Source organism: Dermacentor silvarum, chromosome 2, assembly GCF_013339745.2.
Source record: "Dermacentor silvarum isolate Dsil-2018 chromosome 2, BIME_Dsil_1.4, whole genome shotgun sequence".
NCBI classification, from domain to species: domain Eukaryota; kingdom Metazoa; phylum Arthropoda; class Arachnida; order Ixodida; family Ixodidae; genus Dermacentor; species Dermacentor silvarum.
In genome coordinates this window covers 9724731-9742850 of record NC_051155.1, presented here as the reverse complement: position 1 = coordinate 9742850, position 18120 = coordinate 9724731, and the positions used below count along the sequence as shown (strand labels likewise).

The following is an 18120-nucleotide window of genomic DNA, read 5'->3' as shown; positions in this document are numbered from 1 at the left end:
AATACCACTAGCTGTAGTAACACCAGTTTTGAAATTAGGAAGCAACTTTCTTGCAGCTAGACTTTATGTGTACTATGTTTCATGCAACGTCAGTGTCAGAATAAAAGCATTTGACCCACTGCAAATTGTAGTTCTTTTTTTTCTTCTAGCGTACATATGAACACATTCTTGATATAAAAAGACATGCAGGGCTGTATTACAGCACAGAATGTTTGGACAATTCAAGCTCATTAATTCAGAATGTAAGTTTGAAAATTCTAAGGAATGAAACCATTCTGTTTCAGTGCACTGAAGTACCAAAGTGCACTTCAGCCACCAAATGCAATTGACAAGGTTGATAACATTTATGAGTTATGACGGCACTGCAGTAACTTTGTGTTGGCAAGCACATGAATTTCGGGTTCTGCAAAAAATGGAATGTGCCTTGCACCTGTACAGGACATTTCATGCAACAATCAAAAAAGGATACATATTTGGCAAACAGGCTTCTCAGAATAGCTTTTTGCACAGCACTTAGTTAATATAATTTGTTATGCAATGCTTTCTTTAATATTTGTTTCAGGACATAAGTTGTACTTAAAAAATTTTGAAAGCTGTTCAGAAACACCGAATGCAAGCTGAAGAATGTGTTCACATACAACCACTTCAGGGGGGCAGCCTTTTTCTGGTCACTCAAGACCTCAAAGACTGCTGTCAGGGAGGAGTGTGGCTGTTGCAGTGGGTGAAAAGTGCAAAAAAAAATAAACGAACACTACAAAAGTGCTTTATACCTGTTCAAGCATGAACTAAAGCCAAGTACTCAAATTGCCATATTAACAAGGAATGTTGAGATCTTGTGCATCAGACATTGGTAATTTTTTACAAGATGCCTCAATCACACTGGTGAGCCTATGCAGTTTTTTTTATTTGTCGCCAGAAGTGCCCACACTGCTATCCGTCACTCCTATTCTTTGAGCGGACAGTAGACACAGATTACTGCAAGTGAACGATTCTGACCCGAGAGCTCGGGCTCAATTTTTACCAATGTGCCTAATTTTAGAAACCGATTGATGGAATCGCTATACTAAACAAATGCCACAAGCATATTCAAAATGGTATGCTTATTGGAGAGCATACACAAAAAATATGTAGTGTAGAAATTTATTTGGTCTCACTGCTCTGCCAGAATTTTTTTTTTTTTTTCAAGTGGTAATGACGTAAAAAAGTGAACGTGACTTCTGTAGCTGGTGGGACTACAATTACACCTAACTACCATCTGGGATTAAAATTATTCATGCAGGGAGGCCTCAGTAAGGTACATCTCAAAACGAGGTATTGCACCGTAGTTTAGTTTGACGGTATAGTCTGGTCAGGTAAGATCATTGTTAAAAATGGAGGAAGTCATTGACCATGGCCGAAACAAAAATAAAATAGCGTTTCGGTATCCACAGGAATCCCTTGTTCATAAAGGAATGCCTGCTGAGAACGTTCTTGATGGTTCTTAAGTAGCATTGAGCACATGATGCAAAGTTCTGAAGTACATGTGGATTAAAATGCTAGATGATCTATTGATTGTTTTACTTGTTTGAATTATTAGTGATTCGAGATGGAGCCTCATTGTCCATTTCTTCTCTGTGGCCACGATGCGGGCGTTGTACTAGTTTATCTTCTGACTCGTCGTCTCGGCATGCTCTCCGAGGGCATTTGTAACTGTGTGGCCTTTGGCGACATTTTTGTGCTGCTTGAGACGCCGCCAGAAATATCTGCTAACAAGGGATCCATATGGATCCCGAAACATCATTTTTATTTTGGCCAAGTTCAGTGACAAAAGCAATTTTTAACAAAGTAGTACACCAAGTGCCATTCCAAAGTCTTTGCACGACTTTTGGGGCGTTTTTTTTTCCATTGCTCTCATTGTCCAACCTTTGTGAGCACGAGGACACGAAGAAGTGCTTTGTAGGCGTCTGGCACTAAAGCGTCCAAGGGAAGAGACTGGCGATGACATGCAGCTAGATTGTCAGAATGTCTTCCCCTTTTGGAAGGCCTCTCTTGTCAATGTTACCAGAAATCAATGCTTTCACAACATTCATGAGGAAATTCAAATGCGAGTGATTTGCATACCGGCCCTTTTGTACAAAATAAATGCGCTGAAAATGGCCTTGTAGAGGTAAACATAGCAGATTGTTTACATCAACTTGCATTTATTGTCTGAAATATCTTCTTTATAGGAGGATTCGGAGACAAAATTCAGAAGATCCGCAATATCGCTGTCACTTTCGAACAAAGTTAACTTCAGAGTAAGAAACTTCAGTAATTGCCCACTTTCTTCACGGCAAGTTCCAGTCACATGTGGCGCCTGACAATGAAAACAGCAATTATTTATTCTCAACTTTAAAAATACTTCTGCAATAATTTCGATTTCTTGTAGAACCATCTGCGACGAAAAAAATTGAACCAGAGGCATGGACATGCCTAGATTGCAAGATAAATTAGCCCTTTTTACTGCAGACAAGCTAGGCTCCTCTATGGTAGCAGGTATGCAAAGCGTGTGGATGAGTTCTGCTTGTATACGGGAGATAAACTGTGCCTACTCCTCTGGGATTTGGAGCACTGTCACCTGTCTGCCAAGTAAAGCAAGCCGACCCAGAAACGGTGTAATAATAAGGGAGACTGCATAGTCAAAGATGGTGACTTTGTGGGCCGATCATAACATTAGAGCATGCAGGTCAGCAGAATAAGTGGACACACAATTTTTTTCAGAATACACAAGCACACTCATCAGCGCTCTCGTTCCTACTCACACCCACTTACATGCATTCGCACTTTCTTCCACTAACACTTCCTGGCACCCATTCACGTGTGTGAATGCGAAAATTTATTCACCTTCACTTGCATTTATAAGTCAACTAGCACTCACCCTTTCCCATATACTTACGGGTGCTCACTCACAAACGTCTACTAGCTAGCTGACCATTATACTTCCACTCCCACTTGTTGGCACTTGCATATACTCACGCCTGTCATCACTCGCTCTCACAAGTGTGAAATGAGCGAGTGTATTTATGAACATGTCAACCTATACCAGAGCATGCTGTAGCCTCGCAGGAGTTCAAATGTGATTCATAACACGGTCTGACCGTGATAATGCTATTGCATTACAGCTTAACAGTAGTATGTGGACCTAGCTTCCTTCTCCAGGTTTGATGCTAAGTAGACATAAGTAATCTCTTGCACAACTGTTGCACAGAGAAGGCAAGCACAAAGAACAGCTGTGACGTCAACACATGGGAGTTTATTCTTGTAGGTCAGCGGGACCCTAAAAGACATTTACCAAATCTTGGTTGGAAGGTGGAGTCGATTGTTTCTATGCAAAGAGTTTTCGACATGTTAAAATTCAAACGTTACATTTCATACTTCTTAGTACATACACTCATGCTTGCAATTCTACTTGCACTGTGACACCAACAACCTCTCGGTATTTAGCGAGTTGGAAGCAGCTGCGGGTATGGATATGCTGAAATGTGAAGCAGTGACCTTAATTTCAATCAATAAATAAAGAAAGCTTAATTCATCATCGTGTATTGCTCGAACACATTCTTGCCATTAGCACAGCATATACTTAACATAAAATAGTATCTACAATGCAACATTACATGACACAACACATTTAGCATAAGCGCAAGCTTCTACATCAAAGCTTCATATCCAGTGATTCTCACAGTGCACTGGAGCCTTCAAGAATGCTCTCAAATAGAATGGAGCCCGAGAAGCTTATGTGATGCAGACGTAGCTTTAGTGTAATGTGCACTTGCCAGTTTCTACTGTGCAAGTGTATGAACAGCTGAATACAGTTAACGAGTCGGCATTACAAAGAATATTATTCTGCATACGGAAGCTGGTCGTGGTGATAATTTTTAGTGAAAAGTGTGGTGACAATTGTGTGCATTGGTTTGAAGAGGATAGCAGTAGGGCAAAGCTGCGAGATTGTAAGCACGCCGCAGCCTTGAGTCTGGCCTGGTGGAAGAACGACGTGTTCAATAAAATTTCGGCATTAGAATGGTAGGACTTGGATAAGGCCAAGATGGAAGTACTCCATGGAGTAAAATGAAATACCTAAACTGAAAAGCAAGTATCTTCGCGTACGTTTGGCAATTTATTCGCTGCAGATCTACGGCCTCCTAATGTCGATTACATCCGTGACCGCAATATCGTCGACTTGTTAGTTTTCCACGCACCTGCCAGTATCATAAGTAGCAATAGAATACAGAAATTTAGCACATAAGTGTAGAAACAAAGTAGGCCCACCATTGATCGAAGTGCTTACGCGAGTGTGGAAACTCCGCGACAGACAACAGACAAAACGGTAGGAGGGCTAAGCGTCCAGTTGACGACACGTATTCTCAGGTGCTCATTTCGCATGAGGAAACTCATGGACTATAGTCGTATTTTTAACAGCAGCAGAAGCGTAATACTCGTCAGATGTCCACGGGAATCAATTGCCTCGAATGCACACATCGACAAGCAGTCGTTTTCTTGACCACACTTAATCGTATCCGCAGATTTCGCGAAGCATTCTCGCTTCATTCAACAAGTTTAGAACACGAATTTTGTAGGTTGCTCGGAGCATGTCTTACCTGACCCAGTCATAGAATAAGAAACCAGACGCAGTGGACAAGTGTTGCCGGTCAAAGCAATATTCATACAAAAATCAGTAGCGGAATAAGCCGCTGCACTTGCACACATGTTAAAACACGCTCAGAAGTTTAGAGAATACGTAAAAACACTGAAAATAAACCTCACTTTACACTTCATTCCGACTTTGCGTTGCCGCCATTACCGTGTTTTGCTCGCGACTAGTGTCCATGGCGATGCGGCCGTCGCTTCGTGCTCAGAAGTATGATAAAAAAGCAAACGTAAAATGATGCGCATTTTTACACATAAAATAGATTAAGTACTTTTTTTCCGAATATAATAACACTGAAGGTATTGTAGATGTTATGCACACTATGTAATTTTCAGTGCAGATCATAACTTCAAGGGACAGTACTTGCTTGTAGTGCTTAATCAAACACTAATTAACGGTTTAATTATTTGCCACAGCGCACATAATACAATCACACAATTTGTGTCAATCGGTATTTCAGACCAACACCAGTTATATACTGAAATCCCCAGCACTATGAAATACAAACAAAATCGTGAGAAATCTCGCATATTATTTTTCCCAAAATCTGTAGGCAATGCTGGACAAAACTGATGAATGCCAGCATATCCCGGTTTGGGGAATGAATGTGCCATACCTACCGGCTTCTCTACCTGAAGAACTGACACACTTTCAATCATGTACCACAATGATTCTGCATTCAAGGCCTTCATGAAATGAATCAATGCAGGAGAAAGCAGGGACAAGCCTGAGCTGCTTGAAAGTCACGAATGACATCAACATTATGTTGCTCTTGTGTCAAGCTGTTCGTGAAATACAAGACATTAATTCTGCCCCTTTGAAAGGAAAGAGCCCGCTTCGCAACCGCTTTATTAACAATGTCATAGCAGACAGGCAATGACAATTTCAAAGCAGAACAGTAATCAATAAAGAGCTACCTAGAGTCCTTTTGTCTAACAAACTCAGAAGTATTGCCATATAGAAGTTAAGAACATGGTTGCTTCCACTAATGTGGTTAATCTAACGAATAGAGCCACCAAGAAAAGAGTATAGACATGTCGGACCTACAGTCAAGACAGCCAAGCTACGAATTGTCGAATTTGACTGCAGTTTTTATGAGTGGCATCCCTCTTAGGATCTCTATGTGGAGTCTCTACGCAACAAGCAGCGACTTAACATTGGCAATTTCAGCCACGGGAAACGATTTATAGAGTTTAAGTCACCATCCCCCCCTCTCTCTCTCACAAGTGTGTAGGAAAACTCACCATCAGTGGCTTCACAGACTGAAAACAAATTCCAGTCTGCCAATTACTCATTTACTTCACTTAAACTTTACTTTAGCAAACAGTAAAGGTATACTCGGACATTGCAGAAAAATAGTTATGAACATACGCGTCAGATCTTCAGTTGCCACATACCAAGTATAGGTAGCACCTTGTTGCGGACAGCTGTGGAGAATACCTGCCACATGAAGTATAACTTGAATTACTGAAGACAAAGGTCTGCAGCACAGAGTAATTGCAGAAAGTAAGAAAGTGAATAACCAACCAACCACCCAAAGGAATACAAGGGAAATACGAGATTGCAACACAGATATTTACACCTATCCACAGCTCATCTAATGCCCAGTTTAAGCAATACTAAAGAAGCTTACTTACTCTGGCTTACTGGCATGCTTCTTTCCACACGGAAGCTTGGGCTTTTGGGAAGAAATGCGGGCGCAAAGCTTAGACAACTTATTATGGGCCGAGAAAACCACCCGTACTGCGTTGCATGGTGGGCGTCGTATATGAAATTCCGATGAGCTGTGGCAAGTCTTATATAGGCCAAACAGGCCGCTGTGTTAATGACCTCCTAAAAGATCATGTTTTATCGATTAAAAATGGTGTCGGTTCACACCTGCCGTTCCATTGTGCCTCGCATGGCTGTGCTCCACGGTTTGACAACACGTGTGGTAGGAAGAAGCAGAGTAGTGTTAGCACGTGAATTGCTCAAGGCGTATCACATAAGGAAGAAGGGTGATGGTTGCATCAGTGTGCCCTTTGTTGACCTCTACAAAAGTGAATGTTCGTTTTTAGATAGCGCAGTGAGGTAGCTTGTGACACGTGCTGCGCCATGTCTTTGTGCACATATTTTTTTGGAACTAGATATATTTCGGTGATGTGCTGGAAATAAAAGTAGTTGAAAGTTTGGCGCCCTATCCTGTCTCCTTTTTGGCTTTACTTTTTTTTTTTTCAACCTTGCGCCACAATTCGTGCGTTTAGCTATGCACCAACTCGCCTAACGCACTGCCCTGCAAAACTTGAGTTGTCTGTCCCCGTCTTCTTTTATCTGTGTGTGCACACCCCACTTTCCTCTAATAACATAAAAATATTTGCGTGCTTTGCATATATATATATATATATATATATATATATATATATATACCATGCACAACTTTGAGAGCACTGCACAGGACAAAAAAATCGTTATACAAACTGCCTTGCGGCAATGTTATTTGTACAAGGTCAAACTAACTAGCAGATGTGAAAATGCTGACACTTTCGCAACTGGAACTTCTTGGAAGTGCGAGAGTAGCCGAACTGATGTCACTGGAAGGAACTTGCAGGTGTCTATGACAGATGGTTTCTGTTGGATTTATCACCAGTTTTTCAGTGGAATAATTCAATGCAAGAAAAAATGAAGACCTTTGTTGTAAACAGAGTGAAGAATATTCCAGTTTAAGCTATCCTGATCACATTAGTTGCTCAAAAGAATCAAACCCATGTGACATGATTAACTGAGGTACAGCAGGAAAACGTTTTCAAGGGCTTCTCTATTGAGAAAGAGCTCATTGGCTGTATTAAAATAAGCAATTTTGTCCTCATCATTTGTGCTGCATGTAAGCATGAAGAACTTGAGTCATTTACAATGTTTACTCAACAAAATTCAGTGGGCGCACGGACCAGAGATCGGATTCTGCATGTGATGAATAGAAGTCCTGACCTCTCTTTGTTCCCCTCGTGTAAGCAGTTTGTAAAAGAGCTTTAACATCACTGAATTGGCCTTCCATTTTATGCACTACTAGATAATTGAGTATCAGCATCCCTTGCTGCATGGTAGCCACGAACAGCAAAATATATATAGTGTTTGATTGTGAGGGTGTAAGCATGCACAATTAAAGAGTGTATGCTGACTATGTAGTGATATTAGTTACTGAATATTGCAAATGCCTCTCAAATTTTGAAAGCAAATGATGTTGAGATCACCCTCATGAGATCTTGTCCATATAAGGGCAACATCTGTGTTACAGCTCAGTCTAACCATTATCTGGTTGACAATCTTTTGTACTGTGACACCTGTTTACCTATTACTGCACTATATTGGACAAATTTTCGCCCGACTCCAATGTACTACATCTATACTATTCCTGCAGATATCCCCAAGACTGGCTGTGTTATAAATGTGAGTCATCTCAAGACATTTTAACATTTGGATTACCAAAAACATGGTTGCACTGCTGCACTGGGAACTTCTGCTGCACAAACTTAGACATGCCGTGTTCGGATTTTATCAGCGGGAAATATTTAGCACTCAACATTTTTGTCATTCAATGCAACAACATTCGATTTAACTAAACACGAGTACTAGTTTATTTCGGTTTGCTACACAGTCTGCAACACCGCAGCGGTAATTCACTCAAGAGAAGCTGCAAACGTTTAACAGCGCCCACCACACATTTATTCACATTACAGACGATTTAAAACACCTCGTATACAGTCATCGGCCGAAACCATCGGCTCACGGTTTTGTGCATTCTCGTAGAATATCTGAAAAAAAAAAAAAAAAACAAGAAAGACAACTAACGAACCCCATTATACAGCGTATAGGCTCATTCACACCGGCGACTGACAGTGGTCGCGCGACCAAGTTGGTCGCAAAGCGACCAGTCGCAAATGGTCGCAAATGGTCGCTTTTCTGGAAAAGCGACCATTTTGGGCCAGTCGCTCACTGCGCGATTTTTCAGTCGCGCGACCGTGGTCGCAAAGCTGCTCAACCAATCAGCGCCGCGCCGAAAGTGATGTGTGTCGTCGTCCACGCCAAATGCAATGCCCGCGTCACGATATGCAGGCTACAGGCCGGTAATTGGTGTCTTGTCTTGTGATTCTGGGACGCAGCAGTTGCAGCAACGTGTTGGAAGCTAAACAGCAGGAAAAGAAAGCACAACACAAACCCTTTTTCCAGCTGCCGTTCGCTGGATGAGCACGCCACCCAAAGGTGAACAGCGGGTGAACAGCTTTGCTTTAATATTATGCACCGAATAATACGCAATGCGAACTAGAAATTATGACTTGCTCTCTCTCGATAATACTCGTTGTCATGCGCACAAAGTTCGGGCAGGAGGCGGCTTGCGTGGCCGGTCACTTCACGCGAGCGGAGGCACGGGCGCACCCACGAGCGTCGCGTTTTCTTCGGAGGCTTCCGCGCTGCCACAGCTGACACCCCGGCGGAGCACATCAGCACAGGGACGACGTCTCCCTGTTCGCTCGAATCAAAATCCAGCCATCGCTCGAAACAAAATGCATGGCTGTTGCCGGAACGCGAAACCAATTTACATAGTGCCAGCGAAGTGCGCGCTGACTGCGTAGATCCCTAGAATTCTCGCTAAAGAACGAGAATGTCCGGGATTGCGACTTGCAGGTCGCGCTCAGCCGGGCTTGCCGGTGTGAACATCAGTCGCCTTCGGTCGCTTTTTGTTCGCGAGTCGCAAATGGTCGCGCGACCTCCTCAAGTCGCCGGTGTGAATGAGCCTTAATGTTTACCTTTCGCGTTTTCTAACGACAAATCCACGTACTCGGGAACTTATCGTCGTCACGCTGCGATTCTTTCGGTCTCAAAACACTTTCCAACGAAGGGACGTCACCGCATGCCGCATTTGTCACCACTCCACATGTTTCTTGCGGCGATCTCAGATGTTCTTGCGTTGAGTTAAGTGTTTACTCTAAAACACGCGGCGATGGTTGACGCACTTAGCCGTTGACCCAGTTAACAGGTGATCTCAACTACAGTATATCTCAACTCTCGTGTGATCTTTCCGATCTCCCTCCAAGCACGCCGGCCATGTTCTCATGTTCACGTGACGCGCCAGGTACTTCACAGCGTCATAAGGAAAGCACAGAGGGGAAAAAAAAATTTCTGGGGACAACCTAGGGAGGAAATATCTCGTGTGACGTCAGAGCATCTATTGTTCACCGGGTCCAGCCGAGCTGCGGCGAAACGCATGTTTCTGGACACGCATGGCGGCTGCACGGCCGCCATCTTGGCTGTCTCATTGGCTGTCCGAAGGTCACGTGTTTTGAAATTTTTGCCGGGAAACGGAAGTTTTGCTAAATGCAATTTTGCGTTTTCGTCAGAATGATGAAACGTGACGTGGAGCTGCAAACTTTATCGACTAATACTTTTTTGTGGTCCTTGGCACCTCTATTGCGACTTTAGAGCTTAAAAAGAAAGTGGACGGTAGCGTGCAGAAGCTCGTGCAATGCATCTGTAATTTCGCGAATATGTGGTGGCGTTCCAAGATAGCCGGCATGTCCGCTTGCTGATTGGCTGAAGGAATATCCTGTGAAGAGCGTCACAGGAAGGGCCCTTTTGTAAACGTCAATTTGACGTTGCGTGACGTTGCGCTCGGCCGCCATTGCAGAGATTTTCCGCCATAATTTGTGGTGCGACGAGCGACGCGAATTATGGTAATGAGCGGCCATATGCAATGACAGTGGAGAGGCATGCGTATCGCCGCATTTTCCCTGTCATTTGGGGCGATGAAAATCTTTTGTTGACAACGCGTGCTCATAGCATTTGCATCGCTCTCGGGTGGTGTTGGCATTTGTGTTTTGAACCATCATTTCTATTAAAAACACGTTTATTTGAGATAATATTGGTTGAAACTAGCAAACTTTCTGCGACATTTCGCACTTTTCACTATTGTGTTTGTATTGTAATCAATATTAATGACTTTTCGCGTCATCAAAGGCTATGAGAACGGTGACTTTTTAATTTACAAAAAGAAATGTACGCAAGACGGCGCCTTGAAGTTTCCTCTCGCGGTGCGAGTAAGCAGCGAAGTGTACAAGAGATGGCAGTGCCGGCGTTTGCGTCGCTCAAGCGAATACCTGTGGCGCGCGCAACGCTATCGATGATATTCGGCCGCTTCTCAGCCAGACGAGTCGGGCTGAGTCACTTGCGGATCACGAGATAGCGATAACGCGGCCTAGAGCGGGCGCTGATCATCACTGGCAGGTCGCGTATGTTGTCTCAAGGTAGAAAGCAAGCGCGTGGGCGCCAATATACGATGACTCATTCCGTTTCCCGAGGACACGCATCCTAGCTAATGAAGCAGACGACAGCCTGCGCGCATGCAGACGACGGAAGCGAGAAACGATTTTGATCGAATAGTCGTACGCTTTGAGCTAGCTGCTTTATTTTCACTGGGGAGGAAAACTGTTTTGCTTTATGAACCACGCTATGTTCAATGCCTACATTACAGTTTCTTAGGCGAAACGTCAAATTTGCGTCACGTTACGAAAGCGAAACGGGGCTATCGGCGCCATTTTGTAAGCGTCGCGCCTACGTCATGTCTCGAAGAAAATGCCGGAATGTCCAGAATAGCGGCTCAGAGCCGCTATTCTGGACATTCCGCCACTCCATTCCGCCACTCCATGGAGGAGACGACGGGCTCGGCTGTGCTCGCATCGCAGCCGACGGCGCCGCTAATATCAGCGTATTTTTCTTCTTTGTGTACAATTATTGCGAAGATCGATTTATTCATTTATTTATTTATTCAAAATACCCCTAAAGGCCCTCGCGCAGGAGGGTATTACATACATATTACGATAACAACGATAAGAAAATATTGCGGCTTGTGAGCGTCGGTATTTCATTTCAAAGCGCCGTCCGTTTTAGCTTTGAAGGGAACCAGAAAAGGCCTAGCGACGATATCGGCGCCGTCGAGCGATCAGCGGCGGTGAGGCTGCCGCGCAAATCAGTCCCTGGGGCCGTATTCTGAAACGTTCGCCTAGGCGAAATTTCTTTTTTCGCTTGCAGGCGTGCGCGCTGATTGGCTGGTTGAGCGAAATTGAATGACGTCGGGCTCAACCACCCAATCAGCTCATCCAATTTTGCTAAAACAGCCAATCAGCACATGCCTGAAAGCGAAAAAAGAAATTTCGCCTAGGCGAACGTTTCAGAATACGGCCCTGGTCTCATCCTCTCTACGTACGGCAAGGAAATGTCGCCGTTCACGAGCAAAAACCGCTGTTGAACGGCGGCCCTCGAATGGCAAACGGCGTGCGACGAGTTACCGTGCCGGTGACGTGGACTCAGCGCTTCTCGGCTACCCGCTGTTGCTGCGGTGCCATGCGAAGCGTACCGCTATAGACCCTGTGTTGCGCGCACGTCTGGAAAGGCCTACATTGTCGCACTCTGTTCGCGCAGCTAATCAGACCGCTAAGCACGGCTGTGTTGGAACGCGAGCGATTTGGAACTTGCGTTGCGGGCTGTAATTACCGATTCGCAAGGGCGCACAAACGAGCAACACGACGAGGAAGAGCAGAAAGCGCGCGTACCTGCTAGCAGACTAACCGGAAGTCGTAGGTTCTTGTTCGACCAATGGACATCGTTTCCACCGTTGACTTCCCCCCCTGCTGACATCATGACGACCGCTGGGATACCGGAAAGGCGAGGGGAGGAGGACGGCAGTGTGTGTGTGTGTGTGTGTGTGTGTGTGTGTGTGTGTGTGTGTGTGTGTGCGTGCGTGCGTGCGTGCGTGCGTGCGTGTGTGTGTGTGTGTGTGTGTGTGTGTGTGTGTGTGTGTGTGTGTGTGTGTGTGTGTGTGTGTGTGTGTGTGTGTGTGTGTGTGTGTGTGTGTGTGTGTTTTCTTTTTTTTTGTGGCGCTCTCGCGGCGCGTAGCGCTGCAGCGTTTGGCATCGTTGATCGTGGCGGCATTCTGAACTCGATGCGCGTGTTTACTTGAAATGTTAAAAAAATATCTGAGGTGGTTTAGGGGCTTTTTAATCTGTTTTGCCATATTCTTCGCTTCGTAGCAGGCATGAAATGGGGCCCCACGGAAGGCTCCTTAATACGACTTTATCAGTCTCTATTTGTAGGCTACATTCGATGCAGCCTCCCGATACTCTCAAACTTAAGTATTTCCTGCTTACGGACATTAGAGAGCGTTCAAGCGCAGGTACTCAAAATATGCCTCGGCTTGCCACGGCGTGCCTCGAACAACGGCACAATTGAGGAAGCCCGCGTATTCCCATTATCCGTACACCTGTCCCACGAACCACTTCGAGTATATCTACACCATTGCCATCCATTGACGTCGGTTCTACATGAGCGGCCAGGCAGCAGTTTCACAAGTGCACTCCGCTGCCATTACCCCACATAACATCAGGCTATGCCCTTCCATATCACCCCGTCAAACCACCGTGGGTGATGATTCAACCTTCGGTATGCGTGCACGTCCCCGGCATACTAAAGAAATCATTGGTTCCCGTTAGCGGGCTACAACAACTTGCTTTGGCATACATCTGGTCAGAATACCAGACCTATGTTCATGTTTACACAGACGGGTCCGCGTCACCAAAGGCATCGACAGCAGCTGTGCTGATACCGGCCCAGCAGATGACTCGAGCTTTCGTTCTAGATGATAATTCTACATCAACCGCTGCAGAGCTTGTGGCTATTCGGGAAGCGATTCGCCACATCTGCGGGGAAAGACCTCAAGAGTGGTGCATTTTCACGGACTCAGAACCCACGCTGCAAATTTTGGGATGCTTCCTGCGCCACAGCGCATATCAGGTTCTGGCACTGCAGATCACCGAGCTACTTTCATGCGCTCAAGAAAAACACCACCGCACAGTGTTCCAATGGATCCCGGGGCACTGTGGGCTCAATGGTAATGAGATGGCCGATGCTGAAGCAAAGCGCGCCCCATAGGCGTATCTGCCGGGGGGGCAGGGAGGGGGAGCACTTGCCCCCCCCCCCCCCCCCCCCACACACACTTTTGAAAGCCGACACTTTGCAACAAAACACAGCTGAAGCAAAATTTAATTTCTTCTTTTCGGTGGCGGAAGCCGATTGCCAATCAATACTGTGTTTTTTCGTGATGCTCCGCCAGTGCGCTTGACACCGTGTACCCTTTGGCTACATCATTGTGGCCGGTGCTGTTGTAGGCTTGTTTTTAAGTTCCCGGTTCCGCCTTATAGCACGCCTGGCAGTCTTGGCCCGAATTTTTGTAGAACGATGCCAGGGTAATTTCTTTCTTGAGGTGGTCTTTGACTCTGACGAGTTGCTGCGTTATTTGCTTGTAGAGATGTGGCAGATTGGCACTTCGTAACCATTGAAAATCTTTGAAATGACTCGCTCACCCCTCGTGCCTAAGGAAGTGACGCTCGCTTGCTTGTTGTCCTTGCTCTGGCAGGAGCAACACGCCTTTATTCCGTCGTTATAGGCTGGTAAGGATTGCCATTGTCGAGGAAGTCTTCAGCTCAAGTTTTCGTGCGACAGCAGTGGAGCATAAAAGCGGAATGCGAAATATATAGGCGAAATTGGGAACTTAAAAGGAAGGCTACAACAGCGCCGCAATGATGTAACCAAGTTGCACACTGTGTCAAACGCACTGCCAGAACATCACGAAAAAACAGGACACGGTATTGATTAGAAATCAACTTTCGTTATCGAAAAGGAGAAGAAATTATCATCCCGCTTGTTCCTTGAATCATTTTGCATATAATCTACGGCACACACGATTGACCGGACACGGGGACTCCCCCTGAGCAAACGTATTACGTCATTCGGCATTTATATAATATATAATGACCGTCATGTACTTCGTTGATTGTAAACAAGGCACTTAGATGTTTTGTCCCGGTATCCTCGGCAAACTATGCGAGGAACGTTGCTTATATTTCTTCGAAGTATGAAGCAATGCTCTGAGTGAAGAGCGATAAATGTTTATTCTGTGTAGGTTCATTACAGAGTTTCTGGACTACAAAGTTACTCATTGAAGCATTCCAGGGTACCATACTGCCACAAAGGTAAATGTTTTCCAGACTCATAGAACAACTGCACGTTATAAGAACTTGAAATTTTGTCAGAATATGTAGAATTTTGAGTGAGATGCGTTGCTAAACATTCACGTTCCTGCTTTAAATGGAATTGCTGCAGATAATTACTCAACCCTTATTTTTTCATGTGCTTCTTGGGCATCATATGAGATTCGTAATTTGTTTCCCCGGTGTCCTTGGTGAGCTAAACAAGGCATCTTGTTTATATCTGGGGAAAGCTAGGGGTACGGTATCGGTAATGTGTAGTGGATGTTTCAAATGAGTAGGTTAAATGCGCCTTTTCCAGTAAATTACGTATGCAAGTGGCCCATAGCGTTAATAGTGTGTTTTACGAGCGGTGTTAAACTTATACTGCTGCACTGGCATAATTAGAACAACTGAGGTCTAATTTTGCGAACATAAGGGGAACAATACGCCAAGTTTATGTACGATGGTAAATGCGTGTTGATCAAACACAGTTTTGCAACATCGCAAGCAAGCATTTGAAAATATCACACTACTGTTATTGGAGCGATAGCTCTACTGCTCCTGGTACAAACCACGGAGGAAGATTATTTAGGAGTAGAAACTCCCGTCAGTGCGGGCGCTCGCGTGCGACCAGATAACGTCACATTAGTAAGCGCCGACGGGGGCGCATGCAGTGGCGGCGCTTTGCGGCACGTCATGCAAACAGCAGCGAAAAAAAAATGTCACAGTTTCGCCCTAAGGGCGAAGCAATGAATGCGATAGCAACACAGCAATGTGACACGAAGTAAGGTGAGCGGCTTTGGTAGCAATATGAATTGTAGTAAACATGAGCTCATTAAGTAAGCAGGTGTGCTGCGGCGTAAGTAGACCGACATGAAGAGAGACTCGATGACCACGAGGAGGCGCGTGTGAAACGGTGGTGTTGATGAGAAGCGCTTCCCGTGGGCAGCGCGTGCGAAGGGACACACCTGTAGCGCTGCACTGCCGATCCGGGCAGCATTGCATGTGTAGCGTGCGTTGGAAAATGTGGCCCGACAATTACTAACTGAATGAACAAGCGTGGTGTGAGCGCGCACAAGCAAACAAATATATCGCACTGAATTACTGCAGACAACGACTGTCAAAACGCTGGCAGCAAGCGCATATACGTCGCAGCGGGCGAAGGTACGTGCGGTCTATCGCTTCAACGGAAACTGAGCGGCGAATGCACAGCGCATAGAAAAGGTCAGAGCCGTGCGGAGATAAGAGACTGCGGCCGGCGAGCGACGAGCGCGGTTGTTGGCAGAGTAGAAGTGCGCCCCCCCCCCCCCCCCCCCCCGGCGCTGCCGTCCCGCTTCCTTGCTTGCGCGTGGGAGATTGAGTGGGAAGTTCCCCTTGCGCCCGGTTGCAAGATAGGCCTTTGGTGCCGGAGCGCAGCGTCGTCCCGCCTCCCTCCCTCCCATACCCCCACGCGCGACGGTCGCGTTTGCTTTCCGCCGTGCGTTCGCTCTCCGTGATAGCGCGCGTCCCCCGCACGCTACCGCTCGGGCATACGGCGCGCGGCGATGATGTTATCTATACGGAACCTCACGGCGACGCCGACGGCAGAAATCCAGTTTAAGTGTCCATATAATTGCTATCGCAATAAAAGAGCAGCAGCTCGGTGGTGCTGCTCGGGCGCGTTCTCTTCGGCGGCGCCCGTGTCTCCCGCTGAAAGCAGACGACACGGGCGTTCGCTTCAGCGTGCACGCCTTAACGTTGTTTTTGTGGGCTTTTAAGTGAAACAGCAACTGTTCATGTCGGTGTCTGTTCAAGGGCCGTAATACAGTGCTGATACATGCGGTGTACCCTTGTTCGGAATTTGCTAGCCTAAGATAAGGACGCAGGTGAGACGCGTGAGTGCCCCCAGTAGAACTTGTGGAGGCGCGCAACCGAACGGGAGCAACGTGCGCGGCCGCGAACTGGAGTAACACACGTGAGCGGTTGCCCTGGCAACCAAGACGGCAATAATTTCTCTCTTGGCCGCCAGGTGCCGCCAGCATGATAGTGGCTACGCGAGCTTGTGACATTTTCTGGTCGCCGCAACTGGCGGAGTTTCCACTCCTAAAGCAGGAGACACACGGTACGATTCGGCGTCCGATCCGATGTGCGACGCCGCATGCTCCGGCATGCAGCATACGACGATTCGGGGCACACGGGACGGGCATCCGAACGAGCGAGCGGCGCCTAAGCTCCGCCCAGATCTTGCGCCCCAGCTTGTACGCTCGGAAGACTTCGTATCCTCGTCGAGAAATACAAAATAAACAACTTTGCGCAATGCGGCTTCGCTTTACGCGAACACTGTCACTAAAATTACGTCTTTGCGAACGACAAAACACTTCGCAGCGGTGTGTTCTCCACTGACGGCTCCGCCGACAGCCAGCGATAGGGCCGGTAGGCCTAGCTCCGCGGACGCCACGGCCGACGGCTCTTGCGATCCAGTCCGAGCTCGTCGAAGTGTGCGTATTTTTGCCAACACGATTAACACTGTACACGTAGGTTACCCGTAATTAAATACACTTGGATTACTCGACGCCGTCGATGCGAAGGGCAAGCGTGCAAGCTAAGCGAGTAGCCTCGCTCAGACACTCGGTGTGTGCTGTCTACCTGCAAAATGCTGTCGCATCGCGGCTCCCGGCTGATCTCGCAAGCAGCTGGGTACTAGTACTAGGCGCTGTTTTGCAGAACAGGAACAAGTTCGAGATAATTTTACCGAACTGGTACCCAGGGGCACCTGAACGTCGCCCCCGAGGGCTCCGATGTCTCTGCGCATGCGTGAGCTGAGAGAAGGTGAGAAAGGAGAACAACTCTTCTTTGCCGGATGTGACGTCACATTGTTGTTTGTTTTTTGCTTTTTGAAATAGTTACTCTCGAACTCAGACATTAGGGCTCGCTCCTCGTTCACGCGCGCATTGTGAGCATTAAGTTTCGTTTTTTGCACTTGCTTAGAAGCTGAAATTGCGGACATTGCGGGTTGGGCTTGATGACATTTGTTGCTCAGCTGCCGCGACGCATTTGGAGCAAAGGTGAGTGTCGTGCGATTGCCCGTTCTCTAGCTGACACTTGTAAAAACAACCGGTTGCGCATTTGAGCAGTGGCCGATGTGATCTCGAAATTCGAAGGAGCACAAAACGGTTGTCGCAGGTCTCGTAGTGATCGCGGGATAATTTATTCGTTCGTGCCTTCAACAAGTACTATCGCAGTTCCTACACGTTACTCCGATGTAAAACGAACGGCGGAAGCGTTCACGCGCCAGAAAATGCATGCACTCAACTAGCTCTATCGGTGTATGCCGTCGTTTGGTATATATCTCGTGCGTAGGTCTTTCTTCATGACTACGCTATGCGCCTCTTATTTACCCATGCAATACATGGCTGCATTCAATTA

General features: G+C 46.4%; 1 long non-coding RNA gene across 1 annotated transcript; it reads right to left on the bottom strand.

Moving 5' to 3' along the window:
- Window positions 1-8339: 8339 nt before the first annotated feature.
- LOC125942892 (uncharacterized) lies at window positions 8340-9901 on the bottom strand. Its single transcript, XR_007465402.1, has 2 exons — window positions 9445-9901; window positions 8340-8451 (listed from the first exon to the last, which is right to left on the bottom strand). It is a non-coding gene; the product is annotated as an uncharacterized LOC125942892 (long non-coding RNA).
- Between the last annotated feature and the right edge of the window lie 8219 nt (window positions 9902-18120).